The following is a 23,835-nucleotide window of genomic DNA, read 5'->3' on the forward strand; positions in this document are numbered from 1 at the left end:
TGTCAACATTCTAAACAGTCCGGAGCGGCCGCCATCTTGTCTCTCGGTAGGATCGAGAGACAAGAGGAGGCCAAAACAAAGGGGGAAATGACCATAAGGGGGCATAGTAGATCCTCCCTGACCCCCTAGGTTTGATGTGGAGGCTTTAAAAGGGCCCCGCGGGGCAAAAAAAAAAATATATTTTATTCTTTGTTTTTGCGTGGGGAGCGCCCGGTACGCGCACCGGGCAGCGCTCCGGGAAGCGCAACAAAGAGAAAAAAAAGAAAGACAGGGTATAAAAATGTTAGCAATTTTGTTATAAATGGAAGGTAGTTCTGAAAAGAACTGTTTTTTTATTCTTTTTATTTTTTTTTTATTTTTTAAATTAATTTTCTGAACAATTTTTTGATTTTTGAAAACTATTTTGTGTTTTTTTTGTGTTTTTTTAGGGGAAATAATAAAAAAGCAGGGTTTGAACATGTCTCAACAGGAGCAAAAATAAATAAAAAGGATTCATTGTTTTCTCATCTTGTTGCATTTATGATTTTCTCCAGCTCGGTTAATCAAAGTAATACTCTTCTCTCCATAACAAATAGTTCCTCCACAATATATACAAACTATTTTGTAGTGTTCAAAAGGAGCTTGAATATTGTGGATTATTTCTCGGCCTTCTGGTCCGGCGAATGAGCTTTGTCCACTGGAGGTGCTGGGGATGACATTTGGGGGGTTGGCAGCAAGATCCCTTACTTGTGCTTGGGAAAGATTATTAGGATGCCATCGCTCCATGTGGCGAATCATTGTATGATTCACAAAGCTGTATTTCTTGTTGGGGTTGCCACGAGAAAGTATATTTTTACATATCAAACAAGACACCTGGGGTGCATTGACCTTCTTTTGTCCAGGTGGAATTTTAAAAAATTGCCATATGTAGTGCTCTTTAATATGGCTCTGCCTTGGTGTTTCTGGCAGGAACTGCCTTACTTGCTCTTCCTCCTCCTCCTCCTCTTTGTCCTCATTATCTTCCTCTCTACCAAAGTCCAGTGTTGGAGGTGGTCCTTTTGGTGGTGGTGGTGGTGGTGGTGGTGGTTGCTGAGAAGCACCAGCTGCAGCTATTACAGAAGCCATTGTGAAAAATAGGTCTTGCTCTCTGGAAGTAGAAAGTAAGAATGAGGTAAAAACAAGGAGGGGTTTTCATCATTTGGGAAAAAAAAAATAGTTCTAAACCAATGAAAAGTGTTATTTTTAGGTCACATGACCTAGCCTAACAACATTAGGAAACCAAAAGTGAAATGAACCAATGAAAAGTGTTATTAACAAGTCACATGACCTGTTATGCTTACGTTACGCGCTCCGCGCCGCGCCCCGGATCGCTTCCGGGAAGCTGCGCTTCGCGCCTCGCTTCGCGGACCGGAGCGCTTTCGGGTGCGCTAACGCGGCGCGTCATATGACGCATTACGCGCCAACGCGTTACGCAACGCGTCACGATGTTGTTTTCTAACGCGGTAGTTGCGCAAACGGAACGTTTACCGGTTCGCAGACCGAGTCGCGGCACCAAATTATTATTTTCTTTTTTTTTGGGGGGATCGCCCGGTACGCGCACCGGAAAGCGGTCTGGGGAGCGTACTATAAGGAAAAAAGAATGATAGACTATGATATTTTGAAATATTGTATGTTTATTGATTGTTCATTTTGTTGGTTTTTTTGTGCTTTTTTTAATTAAATATAAATTTATTTTTGTGATTCTTTTTCCAAATTTAACAGAACATTTAACAACACATTGTCGGAAATGTCCTCATTTTCAATCAGCGAATCTACTGCATCTACACATTGAACTAATTCATGGTCCCGTGATTCATCCATGAAATCTGAGTCATCATTGTCCTCAATAACTTTTTCTGTGTTGTTCTCCAGAACAATTTTGAAGGAAATAATCTGCTCTCCTTCCATTTTCTTGCTGTAATTTGCATAAAAAATAAATATATCAGTAGAGATAGGGCACTGTTGGGTTTAAGTTCAGACAGGTACTTGTGAGTTTATAACAGAAAAGTAATCTATGGGTACTGTATGGTTTCAGGCGTGAAGTAGTACTATTAAAAAGTGCCTGTGAAGAAGCCTAAGTAAATTCATAATTATATCACAGAAACCTAAATCAATCCATAATTATAATAAACAAGCCTTTCTCAATCTCTAACTCTTACAGAGGGACAGTATATAACTATCTGAAAATGTTTTCCAAAATTAATTTAAAGTGCATGACATAGTTCTCCTTTCAAATTTACAAAATAACATCTTACCTTTTAAAAACAAGTTTAAGTTGTGAGTGAAAATGATCTTGCAATGTACTTCAGGAAGTAGTAGTCAAAAGGGCTGTGTTTCTCTCTCTTTCTTTATATATATTCAGGTACATAACCAATCAAATGTCAGGTAAAAAAATAGAAAATGAAAGTAACATTTTAATTGGTTGTCAATTCCAACACTTCAGATGTGTTTTGTGAAGTAATTTACCTCAGGGTATTTAGAGAGGTCTACAGGCTAAATGGCTAAATGGAATTTCAATCAAATTTGTGAAAATGGTAGGGATTGGTATGTCGTATGAGCTAATCTATATTTGGTGAAAGTGTCTCCAGTCGTTTTTCTGTAAATTACTTTCCCACCTTTTTTAATGGAGCGCTTCCCGGTGAGCGCCCCGGTACGCGAACCGGCAGCGTTAAGGGAGTCCTCCATTTTGTGTTTCGGTAGAATTGAGATACAAGATGGAGGGCAAATAATGTTCAGAATGGGTAGAAGGGGGCAAGGTAGACGTATCCTGACCCCCTAGGTTTTCTGAGGGTGGCTGAGGAGGTCCATATGTGCGAAAAAGAAACATTTATTTTAGAATTTTCGCGCGGTTAGCGTCCGGTGCGCGTACCGGGTAGCGCTCCAGGAAGCGTAAATTGTGAAAATTAGTAAAAAAAAGTTACATTTAAAATTTGTTTATGGTGATCATAGTTAGGGTAGCTCTGAGAAGAGCTTTTGGGTTTATGGTAGATTTAGGTACTTATAAGTAGGTACCAATGCACAGTCTTAAATTCAGAATGAAAATTCTGTTCCCCTCATCTGAGAAGTGAACTCCATCTCCTCTGTAGATATCTTGCATGTAGTAACGCAAGTTACTGTTGTACATGGAGCCCATTCCATGGTCTCTCATGTAAGCTGAAACAGACTTATTTACATGCTTCCTCGATTTCTCAATTTGTGGACAAAATTGGTTCGACCACCTCCATTTCTGTCTTTGGCATATATTTGAATATACCAAGGCAGTTTGAGGAAAAAGTGCCATCAATTGGTCAAAGGTGTCCTTTAAAAGCATTTCCAGACCTACCCCAGTCAAAGTGCCCAAGTCATTACCTCCACAGTGCACAATTAACAGGTCAGGTTTTGGCAAATGCAAAAAGGTTTTCACCAATGGTATCAATTGGTGACATTTTAATCCTCTGTGGCCAATCCACTTAATTTCCACATTTTGTAAATTGAGGTTAGGTAAATTTCTGTTATCAGCATACCTTTGAGCCCAGTAGACTTAACTATGTCCAACAATCCAGACAGAAAACATGGTGAGAGAAGGTTCTGCTGCAGTCAGATGAAGTGTGGCAATGAAATGGCAGTTGAAAAAATAAGAGTTTAAAATGAAAAAAACTGTGGAGTTTCTGTGTTAATGAAGCAGTAGCAGTGATTGGTGGATTTTGATTGCTGAAAACAGAAAGTTAGGGTGCATGGATGAGTTCTTTGAAAGATGTAATTTGAATGGTCAAGAAAAAATCATTTAATGAAAGATTGCACTGGATATGCAGGTGTACTGAGAGTTCAGAGTTCAAATGAAACATTGTTGTGTGAACTTGCAAACATCAGAGGTCTTTCAGGAGGTGGTTGCTATGCAAAAAAGGCAGAAAGGGCAGAGGGGGAAGGGTGTTGATTTGAAAAAAGTGAGGGAAGAGTTTTGATTGGGTGACATGAGAGATATGTGTGATGAATTACAGCATTTCTGTGCTTTTTATGGCTGCAGCCTCTGGAGTGCATACCTTTTGCTCTGCTAAAGACAAATTGGTGTGTGTCTGAGACTGTTTTGAAACTCATAAAGTATTTGCTAAGGTGAGAAAAGATTCATTTAATTTAGATAGAAAATAGTATGCTTTAGGGAGAAAATTATGAAGAAAGTTGTGTATTTAAAATGTTGCTTTGTGTCAAGTGTTTTACAAATAGATTTTGTTTCTTTGAGTTACATAGCCATGTTAAAAGTGACGCAAAAATAGTGCAAGGGTCTTACAAAAATGCTTTCATGTGTCTTAGGGCATTTTAACTCACTTCCCCATGAATGTAGGAATATAATTGCTTTACAAGATGTTTTTAAAAACGTTTTTTGAAATCAATTAGGTTTCTTGATATGTACTGCTAGAGTTTCATAGGTTGCTTGGGGCATATTTACAAGGCTTTTGTGTTCCTTTGATGTAATTTTTCCCATTTTATTTTAAGACATTTCCTTGTGGTGCAAGGTCCTTGTAAATTCGCCCCCATCTGTGCTTGGCAAATTTAGATTTTGATTCTTTGAGTTACATAGCCATGTTAAAAGTAACGCAAAAATGATGCAAGGGCCTTAAAAAAACGATTTCATGTGTCTTAGGGCATTTTAACTCACTTCCCCATGAATGTAGGAATATAATTGCTTTACAAGATGTGTTTAAAAACGTTTTTTGAAATCAATTAGGTTTCTTGATATGTACTGCTAGAGTTTCATAGGTTGCTTGGGGCATATTTATAAGGCCTTTGAGTCTTTCTGATGTTATTTTTCCCATTTTAATTTAAGAACTTTCCCCGTGGTGCAAGGTCCTTGTATATACGCCCACATCTGTGCTTCGCAAATTTAGATTTTGATTCTTTGAGTTACATAGCCATGTTAAAAGTGACCCAAAAATGGTGCAAGGGCCTTAAAAAAACGTTTTCATGTGTCTTAGGGCATTTTAAGTCACTTCCCCATGAATGTAGGAATATAATTGCTTTACAAGATGTTTTTAAAAACGTTTTTTGAAATCAATTAGGTTTCTTGATATGTACTGCTAGAGTTTCATAGGTTGCTTGGGGCATATTTACAAGGCTTTTGAGTTCCTTTGATGTTATTTTTCCCATTTTAATTTAAGACATTTCCCCGTGGAGGAAGGTCCTTGTAAATACACCCCTATGTGTGCTTGGCAAATTTAGATTTTGATTCTTTGAGTTATATAGCCATGTTCCATACAGTGCTCACCTTCTGCGTAGTCTTTGATATGCTAGACTCCATCTGCACAATGAGATACCTAAGCAAAGGAAACACAGGTGATGTGATTGTGAAATGAGGAAAAGAAATTCCACATTTTTCAATTACATCACCTGTGTTTCCTAACTTTACGAATGACATTGTGCAGATGAGGTTTAGGCCTGTTCACGGACACAGAAGAGGTCTGACCTTTGTTCAAGAGTGAAGTGGACATGACTTGCTTCAATGGTAGGCCTGCACATGTATTATCTCCTCTGTACTCTTCAACAAGCTTAAATTTCATCTGCAACCCTGAGTAGGCCTCACCTCAAACAAACCTCTGAATAGGCCACACCTTATCGTCATCCTGAATCAATCGTTTAAAATGTTAGGGACAGATTTATGATAGCCGTGTGCCTCTTTTGCGCCACTGTGCGTCACTTTTGTGACGCAGCGGCGGTGCAAAAGATTTGCTATGTGGCGACATATTTACAACTTGATGCATCTAGGCAGATGTGTCATGCTGTAAAGTCCTGTGCCACATGAAACCGATGCAGCAGTGATGCAAAAGATGCACCATGTTGCAAGGCAGGCCTCACTTCATCTCCAACAAGATACCGTCAGTTTAAACTGTAAACATTTAGGACTGTGTAGGGGGCATGGAGAAGCTGAATCTTCTGTAAATGTCAAAATTGTTGTATACAGTGCTCAACTTCTGTGTACTCTTTGATATGCTAGACTCCATCAGCACAATGAGATAACTAAGCAAAGGAAACACAGGTGATGTGATTGTGAAATGAGGAAAAGAAATTCCACATTTTTCAATTACATCACCTGTGTTTCCTAACTTTACGAATCACATTGTGCAGATGAGGTTTAGGCCTGTTCACGGACACAGAAGAGGTCTGACCTTTGTTCAAGAGTGCAGTGGACATGACTCACTTCATTGGTAGGCCTTCACATGTATTATCTCCTCTGTATTCTTCAACAAGCCTAAATTTCATCTGCAACCCTGAGTAGGCCTCACCTCAAACAAACCTCTGGATAGGCCACACCTTATCGTCATCCTGAATCAATCATTTAAAATGTTAGGGACAGATTTATGATAGCTGTGTGCCTCTTTTGCGCCGCTGTGAGTCACTTTTGTGACGTAGCGGCGGCGAAAAAGATGCGAGTCTGGCCTTTGTTCAAGAGTGAAGTGGACATGACTTGCTTCAATGGTAGGCCTGCACATGTATTATCTCCTCTGTACTCTTCAACAAGCTTAAATTTCATCTGCAACCCTGAGTAGGCCTCACCTCAAACAAACCTCTGAATAGACCACACCTTATCGTCATCCTGAATCAATCATTTAAAATGTTAGGGACAGATTTATGATAGCCGTGTGCCTCTTTTGCGCCACTGTGCGTCACTTTTGTGACGCAGCGCCGGTGCAAAAGATTTGCTATGTGGCGACATATTTACAACTTGATGCATCTAGGCAGATGTGTCATGCTGTAAAGTCCTGTGCCACATGAAACCGATGCAGCAGTGATGCAAAAGATGCACCATGTTGCAAGGCAGGCCTCACTTCATCTCCAACAAGATACCGTCAGTTTAAACTGTAAACATTTAGGACTGTGTAGGGGGCATGGAGAAGCTGAATCTTCTGTAAATGTCAAAATTGTTGTATACAGTGCTCAACTTCTGTGTACTCTTTGATATGCTAGACTCCATCAGCACAATGAGATAACTAAGCAAAGGAAACACAGGTGATGTGATTGTGAAATGAGGAAAAGAAATTCCACATTTTTTAATTACATCACCTGTGTTTCCTAACTTTACGAATCACATTGTGCAGATGAGGTTTAGGCCTGTTCACGGACACAGAAGAGGTCTGACCTTTTTTCAAGAGTGCAGTGGACATGACTCACTTCATTGGTAGCCTGCACATGTATTATCTCCTCTGTATTCTTCAACAAGCCTAAATTTCATCTGCAACCCTGAGTAGGCCTCAACTCAAACAAACCTCTGGATAGGCCACACCTTATCGTCATCCTGAATCAATCATTTAAAATGTTAGGGACAGATTTATGATAGCCGTGTGCCTCTTTTGCGCCGCTGTGAGTCACTTTTGTGATGTAGCGGCGGCGCAAAAGATGCGAGTCTGGCCTTTGTTCAAGAGTGAAGTGGACATGACTTGCTTCAATGGTAGGCCTGCACATGTATTATCTCCTCTGTACTCTTCAACAAGCCTAAATTTCATCTGCAACCCTGAGTAGGCCTCACCTCAAACAAACCTCTGAATAGGCCACACCTTATCGTCATCCTGAATCAATCATTTAAAATGTTAGGGACAGATTTATGATAGCCGTGTGCCTCTTTTGCGCCACTGTGCGTCACTTTTGTGACGCAGCGGCGGTGCCAAAGATTTGCTATGTGGCGACATATTTACAACTTGATGCATCTAGGCAGATGTGTCATGCTGTAAAGTCCTGTGCCACATGAAACCGATGCAGCAGTGATGCAAAAGATGCACCATGTTGCAAGGCAGGCCTCACTTCATCTCCAACAAGATACCGTCAGTTTAAACTGTAAACATTTAGGACTGTGTAGGGGGCATGGAGAAGCTGAATCTTCTGTAAATGTCAAAATTGTTGTATACAGTGCTCAACTTCTGTGTACTCTTTGATATGCTAGACTCCATCAGCACAATGAGATAACTAAGCAAAGGAAACACAGGTGATGTGATTGTGAAATGAGGAAAAGAAATTCCACATTTTTCAATTACATCACCTGTGTTTCCTAACTTTACGAATCACATTGTGCAGATGAGGTTTAGGCCTGTTCACGGACACAGAAGAGGTCTGACCTTTTTTCAAGAGTGCAGTGGACATGACTCACTTCATTGGTAGCCTGCACATGTATTATCTCCTCTGTATTCTTCAACAAGCCTAAATTTCATCTGCAACCCTGAGTAGGCCTCAACTCAAACAAACCTCTGGATAGGCCACACCTTATCGTCATCCTGAATCAATCATTTAAAATGTTAGGGACAGATTTATGATAGCCGTGTGCCTCTTTTGCGCCGCTGTGAGTCACTTTTGTGACGTAGCGGCGGCGCAAAAGATGCGAGTCTGGCCTTTGTTCAAGAGTGAAGTGGACATGACTTGCTTCAATGGTAGGCCTGCACATGTATTATCTCCTCTGTACTCTTCAACAAGCTTAAATTTCATCTGCAAACCTGAGTAGGCCTCACCTCAAACAAACCTCTGAATAGGCCACACCTTATCGTCATCCTGAATCAATCATTTAAAATGTTAGGGACAGATTTATGATAGCCGTGTGCCTCTTTTGCGCCACTGTGCGTCACTTTTGTGTCGCAGCGGCGGTGCAAAAGATTTGCTATGTGGCGACATATTTACAACTTGATGCATCTAGGCAGATGTGTCATGCTGTAAAGTCCTGTGCCACATGAAACCGATGCAGCAGTGATGCAAAAGATGCACCATGTTGCAAGGCAGGCCTCACTTCATCTCCAACACGATACCGTCAGTTTAAACTGTAAACATTTAGGACTGTGTAGGGGGCATGGAGAAGCTGAATCTTCTGTAAATGTCAAAATTGTTGTATACAGTGCTCAACTTCTGTGTACTCTTTGATATGCTAGACTCCATCAGCACAATGAGATAACTAAGCAAAGGAAACACAGGTGATGTGATTGTGAAATGAGGAAAAGAAATTCCACATTTTTCAATTACATCACCTGTGTTTCCTAACTTTACGAATCACATTGTGCAGATGAGGGTTAGGCCTGTTCACGGACACAAAAGAGGTCTGACCTTTGTTCAAGAGTGCAGTGGACATGACTCACTTCCTTGGTAGGCCTGCACATGTATTATCTCCTCTGTATTCTTCAACAAGCCTAAATTTAATCTGCAACCCTGAGTAGGCCTCACCTCAAACAAACCTCTGGATAGGCCACACCTTATCGTCATCCTGAATCAATCATTTAAAATGTTATGGACAGATTTATGATAGCCGTGTGCCTCTTTTGCGCCGCTGTGAGTCACTTTTGTGACGTAGCGGCGGTGCAAAAGTTGCGCTATGTTGCGACATATTTGCAACTTGATGCATCTAGGCAGATGTGTAATGCTGTAAAGTCCTGTGCCACATGAAACCTGCGTCAGGTTTCATATAGGCGTTTTGTTGCAGGGTGGGCATTCATTTGCATGAAAGCCCTGTAAAACTAACACAGTGAAATTTAGAAGATTTCACTGAGTTAGCTTTATAGCATTGCTGAATAAAATCCTTACGCCTGTTTGAAACAGGCATAAGGAGTGATGCACCATGCAATGTGTGGCTTGCTCCTGTGCATTGCAGTAGACTTGTCGCGCTTACGACGTGATTCCTGCAATGTACTGCTTTTGCGGCACAGATGCGTGACGCATCTGTGCTGTTTTTACTCAATGGTGCTCCACATTGTAAATGCGGCACACCATGGGTGGCAGAGCAGCGGTGCACATTAACTGGTGCATCCCTGGGGATGCACCAGTTAATATAAATCTGCCCCTTTACATTTAAGTATGAGCAGGGGACACAGAGTTGGTGAGGCTTATACAAGGTTAAGAAGAGATGAGTCCTGTTCACTGAAAACTTGGACATAGGCCTCACCTCCTCAGCATCGCTGGACATGGCTAAATAATAGCTGTAAAATGTTACTCTTGTTAAACAATTTTACTATTATAGTCTCTGAGATTTGTCTCTTACTCTGCAACATCTCATTGTTGTTCTCTTTCTTTAAAGATAACGACAACATCAACCATGAGTGATAATGAGCAATCAGTTGATCTCGATCTTATCATTGAACTTGTCATTGAAACGTCAGTGGAAGTAGATCCCTTGGATGATTTAAATCCTGAGGATGATGAAGAACATGATGAGGATGCCGATTTGTCAGAATTGTATGACATAGGGTGGGAAGCTGACCTGCTTGAGCCTATGGAACTATAAACATTTATTTTTAAAATTTACTGGAAATGAAAAGTAAAAATGTAAACCGTTTCATTTAAAATTAAACACAACTTCAAAAACAGGTTATGTGTAGTGTCTTTAATAAAATAGTCAAATATGCTCATAAAATTAGATCAGATTCACATATAAAACAGCACAGGTAAAATGTAGAAGCATTCCATCTCTTTGCTACTATTTGTGAATACTAAATGTGCCAATGCACTAAAAATTATTCTATGTAAAAATGACAAGTAGTGTGTTAAATGTTTGACAACTGTTATTGATTTACTGTTTGGTAATAGTGGTTAATAACATTTTTTATTATATTTTACCACAGATTCAACTGCAGATCATTTCGAAATTAGAGAATGCCGTCTAAGGATAGAATCCGAAAGGCTACAAAACGTCAAAGACAGCAGCTTAATAAATTGTTGCAGCAGTCCTCTACAATAAAAACTTGTCAAGGCACCAAGAAAGCTCCGGGTAAGACAACGAAATCATTCATAAGAAACATTTGTAGAAAAAAAAGTAGTACTACAGAAAATGTTTTAGTCCAGAAAAAGAGAAGCAATTTAAACGGAAAGGAAAGGCCAATCAAAAATGTTACTGCTAGAGCAGGAGATAACTCTGTGCATGATAGTAGAAGGAAACAACAGTTTAGGGACATTCGTAGACTAATGTTCCGCAACAGGATAATTGGCAATTTGTTAAAAAATATTAAGAAAGGTCAACAGAAAGTGGTTTTTTATAAGAGAAAAAAAAAGTTGAGAAAGTTATTGATCAGGCATTTGAAATTAAGCGAAAGTTATTTATTTTGATAATCAATAGAATTAGGAAGCTAAACAAGGCAATTTATGATTTCAAAAGAAATAGTAGATGGAAGAGAACAGTTAATCGTAGTAATTATTGTGAAGTTTTTTCAGGAGAATGGATGCATAGTTCAAGTTGTGAGGCATTTTTTAATGAGGAGAGTTATTTCCAGGATAATGATTTGCTGCATGCAGTTGACACCAGTGGTCGAGCTTATGAGGTGAAAGATGGTTGTCCAGTTGAAAAAGAAAAACTTGTGACAACAGAGGCTGAAGAGGTGTTAGGTTATGAGGTTTTAGGAAGACGTCCTAAGGGACCTGTGTACACCTGGAAGTGTAGTAGTATTTGCAGTGTGCGACAGGATTCCATCAATTTGCTTTGTGATTTTGTACGGACATTTAATAAGAAAAGTTTGAAGCAGAAAATGATGTTGTTGCAAGAATTAGATCCTTGCAGAGTGAGAGAAGTGACAGGTTTGCATGGTCATTCACTGGCTTGTCTTTCCAGGAGAGTATGCCAGAGTGTTTTTCATCATTTCAGGATGCTAGCAGTGCATCATAATAAAGTGAGGAAATTAGTTAGAATGTTGTATTATGCTAAGAGTCCAGCAATTATGCTTAAACAATTATGCACTGCTCTTTTGCATGGTTCTGAAATAGATGTGAAGAATATTTGTGAAGAAATTGAGTTTTGTTACTTTGGAAATAAAGAGGAGAATGTTGAAATTAACCCAGAAGAAGAGGGTAATGTGGAAGATAGTGTACAGGTTTCCAGTACAGATAATTTTCAGAAGGAAATTGCCACGTATCAGGTGACATCAAGTGAGAGGCCTAATTTCACTTGTGTGTGTTGTCGACGCACTTATTATAAGAATCAGACTAAATTAGTGGATTTATATGCAAAAAGTGAAAGGGAAAATAATTGTGAATGGAAGGATTTCGCAACATACTTGATGGTAGAAAATTGTTTTGATTTGGGATTGGATCAACGTGTGTGTACTTATTGTTGTAACCAATTAAATCAAAACCGGATGCCTGCTAGAGCGGTTCATAATAATCTGGAATTGGTTGAGATTCCTTCTGAATTGAAGGATTTAAATACTTATGAATCTATTTTGATTCAAAGTATCCATCCCTTTGAGGCTATTGTAAGAATGGAGCCAAAGACAGGGAAATTGCCTCCATCAGATTTACAGAGAGGATTAAAGGGAAGAGTTGTTTATTTGCCTCTAGATTTGAAGAAAAACATTAATACAATTGGAGTAGGAAAAGTGGAAGAGGAACCTCTGGTTATCTTAGTTAATGGGGTTCCGACAAAGAGTAAGAAAATATGGCAAGATTTAGTGGATGTTAGGAAAGTCAAAAAGGCAACATTGTATTTGAAAAAAAGCAATAAGTACTATAAGAATGTATATGTTGCAGAAGAGGAAGTAAGTGAAGAAGAGGATAGCGATTTGTGTGCTGGTCAAATTGAGAGAGTAGAACCCTCTAAAAGTGAAGAAATATATGAACATTATAGTGTTCATCCTTTGCATTCCAAGGAAGTCATGGGGAATGCTATTGAGTTGTTTCAAATGAAACAAGCCAAAGGAAGTCCCATTCGTGTTTGGGAGGAAAGTTTGGAAGCTCGGTGTTTCCCACAGCTATTTCCAACAGGTCAAGGAGGAAGATATGATCAGCGACCTCATCAAATTCCTGCTTTTGAATACCAGACTTTACGATTGTATGCAGAAGATCCTAGGTTTCGACAATGCATTCCGTATTTGTTTCATCTCCTGTTTGAAAGCGATCTGTCTGGACTGTGATATGCAGTGAACCACATCTTGAAAAGTGGTATACAGATGCAAAACATCTCGGCAAGTGACTTTATGGATAAAGTCAATGTACAAGACAGTATTTTGGATTCTCACCTGATTAATCTCATGGCGTGTCAGCGTGGTACTAATGAGTACTGGTACCATCGTCATGGTGATTTAAAATGTATGCTGAGGAACTTAGGAACTCCCACATGGTTCCTCACTCTCAGCTGTGCCGAGTATGGCTGGGAAGACTTACTTGAATTTCTACGAGAGGCAAATGGAAACATTGAAAATATCGAATTCAAGACACCCGGAGAACTGTGCTCTTTGGATCCAGTGAATGTATGCAGGTACTTCAATCATAGATTTGAAGCTATGATGTCTTTCATCATGAACAAGAAAAATCCACCTCTTGGAGAGGTGTTGGATTTCTTTTGGAGAAAGGAGTACCAAGCAAGAGGTGCTCCTCATATACATATGCTGCTGTGGATCAAGGATGCACCTAAATTTGGAACAGATCCAGAAGACTTAGTGATGAGTTTCATAGAACAGTATTCTACATGTGCTGTTCCAAACGCAAAGGAAGACAAAAGCCTAAGAGAACAAGTTTTACGCTTCCAAAGCCATCGTTGTGGAAAGTACTGTCGTCGTAAATTCAGAAACAAGGACAAGTTCTACACCAAATGTCATTTCGCCTTCCCACGACCGGTGATTTCTAAAGGAAGAGTGAACAGTTTGATGTCTTCGCTGCGACATAATGTGATGAAGAAATCACCTAAAAACACATACAATTTGAAAAGGAACGAAGAGTCCAAGTACATCAACGACTACAACCCAGTGATTTTGTCCATGTGGAATGCTAACATGGATATACAGTTTGTGGCTGATAACTGTATGGCTGTGGCTCGGTATGTGACATCTTACATCACCAAAAAAGAAAAGACAGCATTGAAGGATATGTGGGAGGACATTTCCCATGAAAAGAGCCTCAGTAAGAAGTTCTACAGTTTCAGTCTGAAGATGTTGTCACATCGAGAAATCGGAACTTACGAATGTTCTGACCGGTTGTCTTCAGCAAGTCTCTATGCCAAATCCAGGAGTATCATTTGGGCGAGTCTTGGTCTTGCTGCAACGCGTAATCGAGTTCTGAAACCTGTGCGGGAAATTGAGTATTTGGCGGAAAAGGAGCCAAACAGTACCGATATTTTGAAGACCAACATGTTGGATACATATTATCCAAATAGAAGCAGTCACCTCGAGAATGTTTGTCTGTATGAGGTTCTACAAAATTACATATTCAAGAGGAACATCAAAGAAGATATTGATAAAGGAGTGTATGCTGTAATTGGAAGTGAGGGATGTCTGGTCAAGCAAAGAAAATGCCACTTGGTAAACCATCGAAAATTGAGTGGCGAATCTCCTGAAAAAAAAGAGTTTTTCTATTTAGCACTTTTGCAACTTTTCAAGCCTTGGCGTGCAGAAGAGGAACTGCTTGGAGATTTCCTCTGTTACGAAGACTCTTTCAATGCCGCCAAGGAGACCATAGAATGTCCTGTTTTTCCCAAATATCTAGAAATGTTGAAGTCATATTTCTGTTTCATTGAGTCAGGATCCACTAGGAGGACCAGTTATCGAAAATGAAACTGCCACTGCCATGATTGAAGTGGAAAGAGCCATGGCACATGCTCAGGAGGATGCGGTTAACTTAGAAGACTTGGAAAGACAACTCAACGTTGAGCAGAGGAAAATATATGACGAAGTTACCAACCAAATTGATCATGGATTAAGTCATGAGAAGAAAGAGTGCTCATGTACGTCGTTGAAGCCTGTCCGACTGTACGTGAGTGGAGAAGCGGGAACTGGAAAAAGTTTCCTCATTAAAGCAATTTCATGTTATTTGCAGAAAAGGACTGCGTCATCGCTGTCTTGTGTTGTCACCGCTCCAACTGGACTGGCAGCACATAACATTAAAGGTATTACTTTGCATCGTCTACTGATGCTGCCAGTGGAGCATGATAACAAATTACAATACCACAAGTTATCTGGAGATGCTTGTTGTGAAGTTTCAAGAGTCTTGAAGAAAATGAAACTTCTTATCATTGACAAAGTAAGCATGGTTTCCAATGTCATGCTTGCCTTTGTGCATTTGAGAATGCAAGAAGTTCTCAAAACAGAGTATGATGTGTTATTTGGTGGCAAACACATCATTGTTTTCGGTGATCTTCTGCAGCTGACACCAGTGAAAGGACAACCTGTGTTCAAAATGCTCACGCATGAAGATACCAGGAAGTGCCTAGGGAGCATTGGCAACGTTAATATATGGTTAAACTTCAATTATGCTGAACTGCGTGAAAATATGCGTCAGGCGAAGGATGAAGATTACAAGAATATTCTACAAGATGTTAGAATCGGAAAAGTGACCGAGCATGTGAAAGAAGCTTTACATGCACGATTACTGTCAAATTTGTATCCAGAACAAGACGTTGTGCCTGAGAATATTTTTCAGAAAATTACTGAGAAGAAATCTGGAATATGTTTGATGCCAACTCTTGCAGAATGTGACATCTTCAACAACAAAATGTTGTATTTAGTAAACCAAGAGATTGTGAAACTGGAAGCTATTGACAGAGTAGAGCATATGGGATCAACAATTATTTTGTCTGAGAATTTGAAATCAAAATTGGATTCATTAGAGAAGACTATATCTAAAACTGCAGGTTTTGAAAAGACTCTGAATGTGTGCTTAAATTGCCGTATAATTTTAAGAAGGAATTTACATGTTGAAAGAGGTCTGGTAAATGGATCAATGGGTAATGTTGTTGATTTTGTGAAATACAGAAATAGAGATGGAATTGAATTTTTACAAATTAAATTTGATGGCATTGAGGAAGTACAGCTAATTGGTTGTTGCTCTGCTAGGTTTTTGCTTGTAAAAGACTTATATGTTCGCCGTAAGCAGTTTCCTTTTTGATTGGCATATGCGGTGACAATCCATAAATCGCAAGGTTTAAGTGTAGACAGTGCATTGGTGAATATTGGCAGTTCTGTGTTCAAGGAGGGTATGGCATATGTGGCATTGTCACGAGTTAGAACTTTATCGGGATTGTACTATATTGAGTGTGATGTCACAAACATTTGTGCGGATCTAGATTGTGTTAAGGAATACAATAGGTTAAGAAGAGAGTATGCGCCACATTTGCCTCAATATCCTTTGTTTGAGAAACGTGTGGTAGGCCGGAAACGAAGAAATGTGACTAATAGTAGGGAGGTTGTAGCAAAAAGACGAAAAGTTGATGAACCAGAAATTATAAGCAGAAAGAAAAAGGATTTTGTTGAAGATGTTGTTGGTTTTCAATTTGAAAACAGTTCTGGTGTCAACTGCTATGCTAATGTAGTGGTTAATGTTTTGTTTTCTCTAGAAAATGTAAAAGAAGAGATTGTGGTCAATTCGGATCAAAGATTTTGCAGTTTGTTGAATTCTGTGTTACAGAAATGTAGCACTGATAGAACAAAAATAGAAAGTGTGTCTGAAATTCGAAATCTGTTAGACAGATGTTCAGGTCAAACACAATTCTCTCAAAATATTCAGCAAGATTGTCAGGAGTTTTTAATGTATATGCTTGATGTATTGCATGATGAAGGTGTAGATGTAGATCACCTGTTTGGGCTTTCTTATCAATGGCAGCATGACTGCGAGAACTGTAGGGTATCAAGTACTACTAGTGTAGACTCAGAAAAATTTATATATTTAACTTTGCCAGACAGTAAATCAGTGTCCTTTAATAAGCTAGTAAAAGCAGCTGATCACAACATGGAGTGTAGCCAATGTAAGTCTGAAATGTTGTCAACATTATTTATACAAACATATGGCCAGTATGTCATTTTAATGTTCCAACGATGTAGGCCTGATGGAACAAAATTGACAACTTTAATTAAAAATTTTGTGGCTTCGCAGTTGTCAATATCAGGAAGGACTTTTGTAACTGCAGCAATTATATATCATGACGGTTCTTCAACAACATCAGGACATTACACAGCTTATTTAAAGTCTAGAAACGGCTGGTCATTCTGCAATGATTCTGTTTTAACTTTCCAAAAAAAATTGCCTTTTGACCTTAAAAATTCTTACCTGGTGTTTTTAAAACCAAAATTTTAGGGAAGGAATCTCGGGATTTGCTCTGAGGAATTTCAAGAGGTTCTAATGGCTCCTACACTATTTGGCCTTGAGGATAAGTGTAGTAAAGAGTCAAAAGTTATTTTTGAGTTTTAAATAGTTCCTGGAAAAAAAGAAGGTTTTCTTACAGAAAGTGGTGGGCACGGATTAGTTAAAGGACAACAGAGTATTTCCCAAAGCAAACGGTGTTCTTACCATAACACTTAACGTCATGGAAAAATAACTGCACTTTGAATGAGTTCAGAAAAACTGTTTCTTTTTATAAGCTAATTCAAGCAGCCAATCAAAACATGGAGTAGAGGTAATGTTAGTCTGCAATGCTGTCTAGATTATTTGACCAAACGTTTGGTTATAATGTCATTTTAAAATTCCAACTATATAAACCTGATGAAAGTAAGTCTTCAACTTTAATTACAAATGTTGTGGCTACACAGTCGTTGATTTTAGGAAGAACATTTGTAACTGCAGCTATTATATGACATGATGGTCCTTTGACAAGATCCGCTTATTACACAGCTTATTGAAAATGTAAAAAAAGCTGCTGTTTCGGAAATGATTCCCATTTGACTACGATACAATGTTGCCTTTTTACTTAAAAATATTCTTACTTTCTGTTTTCAGAAAAGAGAATTTAGGGTAGGTAAGTGGCCTATAATGATTCTAGGGGTTGATATAATTTTATCTACTGTTTTAAATTGCTTTGTGATTAAAAGTGATGTAGAGAATTAAATAAATGTAGTAGTCAATAGAGGTAGTGTAAGTCTGCTTCATAGTAAGCAGTATCAGTGTCATAGGAAATGTGGAACATGAGTGAGCAAGAAGGGTGAGATATTACTAGTACAGGATTGTGAAAGTGATCTTGAACGTTTTCTTTCTGAAAGTTGCGGAAATACAAAATGACGGGATTTGCTTAGAAGAATTCCAAGAGTTATAAATGGCTCTTACACGATTTGGCCTTGTGGAAAAGTGTGCTAGAGAGCGAGAAGTCATTTATTGTATGTAACATATTTGTCAAAACGATGGAGCTTTTCTTTCAGAAAGTGGCGGGCTGAAAATAATAACAGCACAACAGAGTGTAAGCTGTTCATAGGATATCCTTCGACGTCATGGAAAGTAAGTTACTTTTGAGGAGTTCTGATTTCTGATTGGTTATGTTATATGGGTTTTTTAAACACAATCATTTTGATTGTGGTTTTTTTTTCCCGCTGTTATATGATGAATACCTTCAAGTCACTGTTTTTAGTGAAATTTGATAAATTCTGAGAACAGCAAAAATAAACCATTTAACATGTATAATTAATTCTGTACTTTTTGTATTTATGATATACATTTAGAACTGTGTAGTAGGCATGGAGAAGCTGAGGCTTCTGTAAGTGTCAAATTTTTTGCATACAGTGCTCACATTCTACGTAGTCTTTCATATGATAGACTACATCTGCACAATGAGATACCTAAGCAAAGGAAACACAGGTGATGTAATTGTGGAATGAGCAAAAAAAATTGCACGTTTTTCAATTACATTACCTGTGTTTCCTAACATTACACATCACATTGTGTAGATGAGGTTTAGGCCTGTTCCAGGAGACAGAGGAGGTCTGACATTTGTTTAAGAGTGCAGTGGACATGACTCACTTCGTTGGTAGGCCTGCACATGTATTATCTCCTCTGTACTCTTCAACAAGCCTAAATTTCATCTGCAACCCTGAGTAGGACTCACCTGAAACAAATCTGTGGATGGGCCACACCTTATCAGCATCTAGAAACAATCATTTAAAATGTTAAGGGCAGATTTATGATGGCCGTGCGCCTCTTTTGCGCAGCTGTTCCGTCACTTTTGTGACGCAGCAGCAGTGTAAAAGATGCACCATGTTGCAAGATAGGCCTCAGTTCATCTCCAGCAAGATACCGTCAGTTTAAAATGTATATAATTAGGACTGTGTAGGGGGCATGCAGAAGCTGACGCTTCAGTAAGTGTCAAAGTTGTTGCATGCAGTGCTGCACTTCTGCGTACTCTTTCATATGCTGGACTACATCTGCACAATGAGATACCTAAGCAAAGGAAACACAAGTGATGTGATTGTGAAATGAGCAAAAGAAATTGCACGTTTTTCAATTACATCACCTGTGTTTCCTAATATTACGAATCACATTGTGCAGATCAAGTTTAGGCCTGTCCAGGGAAACAGAGGAGGTGTGGCCTTTGTTCAAGAGTGAAGTGGACATAACTCACTTCATTGGTAGGCATGGACATGTATTATCTCCTCTGTACTCTTCAACAAGCCTAAATTTAATCTGCAACCCTGAGTAGGCCTCACCTCAAACAAACCTCTGGATAGGACACACCTTATTGGCATCCTGAAACAATAATTTAAAATGTTAGGGACAGTTTTATGATGGCTGTGCACCTCTTTTGCGCTGCCGTTGCGTCACTTTTGTGAGACAGCAGCAGTGCAAAAGATGCACCATGTTGCAAGATAGGCCTCACTTCATCTACATCAAGATACTGTTAGTTTAAAATGTATATTTTTAGGACTGTGTAGGGGGCCTGGAGAAGCAGAGACTTCTGTAAGTGTCAAAGTTGTTGAAAAACTGTTTGTCCTTCAATCTTTTCCCTTGTCTTTTCTAATTTTTAAATACATGTTTTAATATTTTTCAAATGTTTGTTCTCTCTTTCACAGATTGAAAGTATAAAAATAACAAGTAACTAAGTTAACGACAATTAGAAGGTAAATGTTTTGTACTCTTTTCGTTACATTTCTATCACATTTAACTTCTATTAGTTCCACTGCTTCATTTCTTTAACCCTCACTTTCCTGCCTTTGCTACTTCCCTCATTCCTTTCTCTATTACTTACGTACTCTACTGCTTCCACTCTTTTTCTCAGTCCCTCTCTTCTCATAGTTCCTCACTCTTGTTCACTCACTCCGTCTCTATTACTCTCACTGTCTCTGACTGATCACTCTTTCACTACTTGTTCATTATGCTTTCTCTGTGTAGTTGAAGCACACTAAGGGGCATATTATCAACACAGCCAATAAAATTATCGCTGCTTTTATCGGCAGAAAACTGCTGCAAAAGCGGCTTTAGCGCCAGTTTTCTCCCGCAAAAGCGGCATTAGCGGCACATTTCTGCCGATAAAAGCTGTGAAACTTTTATCGCCTATGTTGATAATATGCCCCTATGTTATTTATATTTATTTGCTGTTTCAATTATTCCTTTTCTGTTACTTCTTCTTTTCTGCTTTCTGTTTTTTCTCTGTGTTATTCCACATGTTTTAATCTTATTTTGAACATTCACTCACATTCTCTAAGAAACTCTTCTTTGTTATTCTTCTACTCTCCTTTTTTTCTTTCACTTCCTTATCTATTTTGTTTTTCACAATTATACCCTCTTCCATCTTTTCTTCGGTAAATAGATCTATTAAACAGTATCTCTGGTTTAGTCCCTATAGCTGTCTTTCTTTTAACATTACTCTCTGTTTACTTCCCTTATACTTACTCTTCTTTTTTTTTTTTTTTTTTTTTGGTTCGCTCCCGGTTCGCGTACCGGCAAGCGAACCGGGAAGCGAACCAAAAGAAATAGAGGTTGCCAGAGTGCTAAACATTCTAGCAATTTTTTTATAAAGGGGAGGTAGTTCTGAAAAGAACTTTATTTTTTTATTTTTGTTGTTTTATATTTTTTTATTATTTTTCTGAACATTTTTTTACTTTTTTTGTATTTTTTGAACGGTTTTATATTTTTTTTGTTTTTTTTGGGGGGGGAAACGAAAACGATTCATTGTAAAGCGCTCAACAGGAGCAACAAAAAAAAGATAATTTATTTTCTGAATCGTCCTGAACAAACATGATTATCAATTGCTAAGTTGATTAAAGTGATGCTACTTTCTCTGTAGCAAATCAACTGACCGCAACGTATGCACACTTGTTTGACTGCCCCAAACCTCATCTGTATATTTGGGACCATCTCCCTCGCCTCTGGTCCCGTCACTTCCTCTACAACTGATCTTCTGGCCACAGAAGGAGGATTATCTTGCAGGTCACGTAGCTGCGCAGCACTGTAGTTGTTAGGATGCCACCTGTTCATATGGCGATGCATTGTATAATTGCCGTAACTATATTTTTTATCTGTCCCTCTGGACAAATCTTTCTTACAGATAAGGCAAGTTACGTACCGGGCATTGACTTTTTTTTGGCCCCGGGGATATTTAAAAAATTGTCAAATAAAGTTTTCTTTGACATGAGACCTCCTGGGCTCCTCAGGCAAAAAATGCCTCTCTTCCTGCTGTTCCTCTTCTTCCTCTTCTTCCTCCTCTTGCTGAATGATAACTTCAGCAGGTGGTCCTCTCTTCCTTGGAGGTGGTGGAGGTGGTGGGGAAGCACCAGCTGAAGCTACTAATGAAGCCGTTGCTCAGTGATGACAAAAGGTCTTCCTCTCACAAAGATGAAAGTCAGAGTGAGGAAACAAGGAGGGGTTTTCATCATTTGGGAAAAACAATAGTTCTAAACCAATGAAAAGTGTTACTTTTAGGTCACATGACCTAGTCTTACATCATTAGGAAACCAAAAGTGAAATGAACCAATGAAAAGTGTTATTAACAAGTCACATGACCTGTTGTGTTTACGTTACGCGCTTTGCGCCGCGTCCCGGATCGCTTCCGGGAAGCTGCGCTTCGCGCCTCGCTTCGCGTACCGGTTCACTTCTGGGTACGCTAACGCGGCGCGTCATAAGACGTATCACGCGACAACGCGATACGTCACGCTGACGCGACGCGTCACGATGTTGTTTTCTTATGCGACAGTTGCGCTAACGGACCGTTTACCGGTTCGCGGACCGGGTCGCGGCACCAAACTGAGCTAACGGGAAGCTGCCCGGTTCGCGGACCGGGAGCAAATCAAAAAAAATTATTAAAAAAAATACATAATTTTTTTTTATTAAAAACATATAAAATATATTTTTCGATTTAAAGAAGAATACATTTTAAAGCTTTTGATATTTGCTATTAAAAAAACATTGAAATTCACTGAAAAAACCATAGGTTATAGACGATATATAGTTAGGAATTAGCATTTACAAAACCTTGAAAATTCACTGAAAAAACCATAGGTTATAGACCATATATAGTTAGGAATTAGCATTTACAAAACCTTGAAAATTCACTGAAAAAACCATAGGTTATAGACCATATATAGTTAGGAATTAGCATTTAAAAAACCTTATTTTACTCACACAAAACCATTGAAATTCCATATATAGTTAGTTGCACTAACTATATATCGCGCACCCGCAATCCACTGCTGATGATGTCACATATTACATCATTCATGACATGGTCAGTGACATCACTGATGACATCACTGATGACATCTCAAATGACATCACTGATGACATCACTGATGACATCTCATTTGACATCAATGACACATCACTCACGCTCACGCCTTAAACTATGGCCTGCTGAATACACTCTCTTTACCGGGCCACAAGTTGGAGGTCTTCTCACTATTGGAAGACGGGGAGCTAGATGCCCTCGCCCTTACCGAAACATGGCTGGATGATTGCTCGGCGCCGGATTTAGTGGCGGCCTTACCAGATAACTATCTGGCACTCCATTTCAATAGGGAGGGAGCTAAGAAAGGAGGCAGAGTAGCTCTTTTCTATCAGGCCCGTCTCCGCGCCGAAAGGTTTCTATCCGAAATCCTGGGGGGCGCAGAGGTTATGGGGGTAAAACTCAGGCGGGGGCCGGTATGTGTGGTGTTTTTGGTAGTATACCGACCGCCTTGGGCCTCGCCAGAATTCCCGGCTCTCTTCATTAGACTGGTTCAGGATTTACGGTCGAGATATGACAAAATGATTATTGTCGGAGATTTCAACTACCATTGGGAAAAATCCCCTAAAGAGGGGCAAGCGCTACAGATTGAGGAAGCAATTTCCTCCTTGGACTTCACCCAACAAGTGAAGGGACCGACTCACGAGAAGGGACATGTGCTTGATTTAGTTTGGACCACCATGCCAGTCCAGAGCTCTACAGAGATTTTGCCATGCGCCTGGTCTGACCATTCCTTAATAAGGGGTAGAATTCTATTGAACGGCCACCTGTCCAAGCCTGGGGAAGGTTGGAAAATGGCCCGGAAGTGGAGAAACATCGATGGGGAGAAAATGGTGCATCTCCTGGAAGAGTCTCCTCCGGTAAAGGAGCAGAATGCTAATGTTGATGCCCATTGTGGACACCTTCAGCATAGACTGGGGAGAGCCATTGATCTGGTGGCACCCTTTCGCAGGGTGAAGAAGGTGGAGAGAGGAGCTGGGGCTCCCTGGTATAATGATTCCTTACGTGATTTGAAACGTGGGGTGAGGAGGAAAGAACGAGCATGGCGGAAAGAGTATGACGCCACAGCTAAGAAAGAATATATTTCATCCTTAGCGATTTATAAACTAGCCATTCAAACCAGGAAGGCTGCTTTCTTTGAGGAAAGAATAGTTGCAGCTAGAAATCCTCAGAAGGAAATCTTTCGGGTCCTGGCTGAGCTCAGGAAAAACAAAGAGCAAAGCACTGAGTTCACCCAGGAGGATTGCCAGAGGTTTCAGGATTTCTTTGTGAACAAGATCTCCGATATTCTGGGAGAAATCGCTGCAACTATACCCCTTGATTGTCCTCGCCCACCTGACCATATTGGTCCGGCAGATATTACACTGTTAGCTGAGTTCTCCCCAATTGCAAAACAGGACTTACTCAGGATTATGGACCAAGTTAAATCTGGTTCTCGGGTTGATCTATGTCCTCCTGATGTGTTCAAACTGGCACTGCCAGGAGTTGAG

The sequence above is a fragment of the Lissotriton helveticus genome, chromosome 5_1, assembly GCF_964261635.1.
Source record: "Lissotriton helveticus chromosome 5_1, aLisHel1.1, whole genome shotgun sequence".
NCBI classification, from domain to species: Eukaryota; Metazoa; Chordata; class Amphibia; order Caudata; family Salamandridae; genus Lissotriton; species Lissotriton helveticus.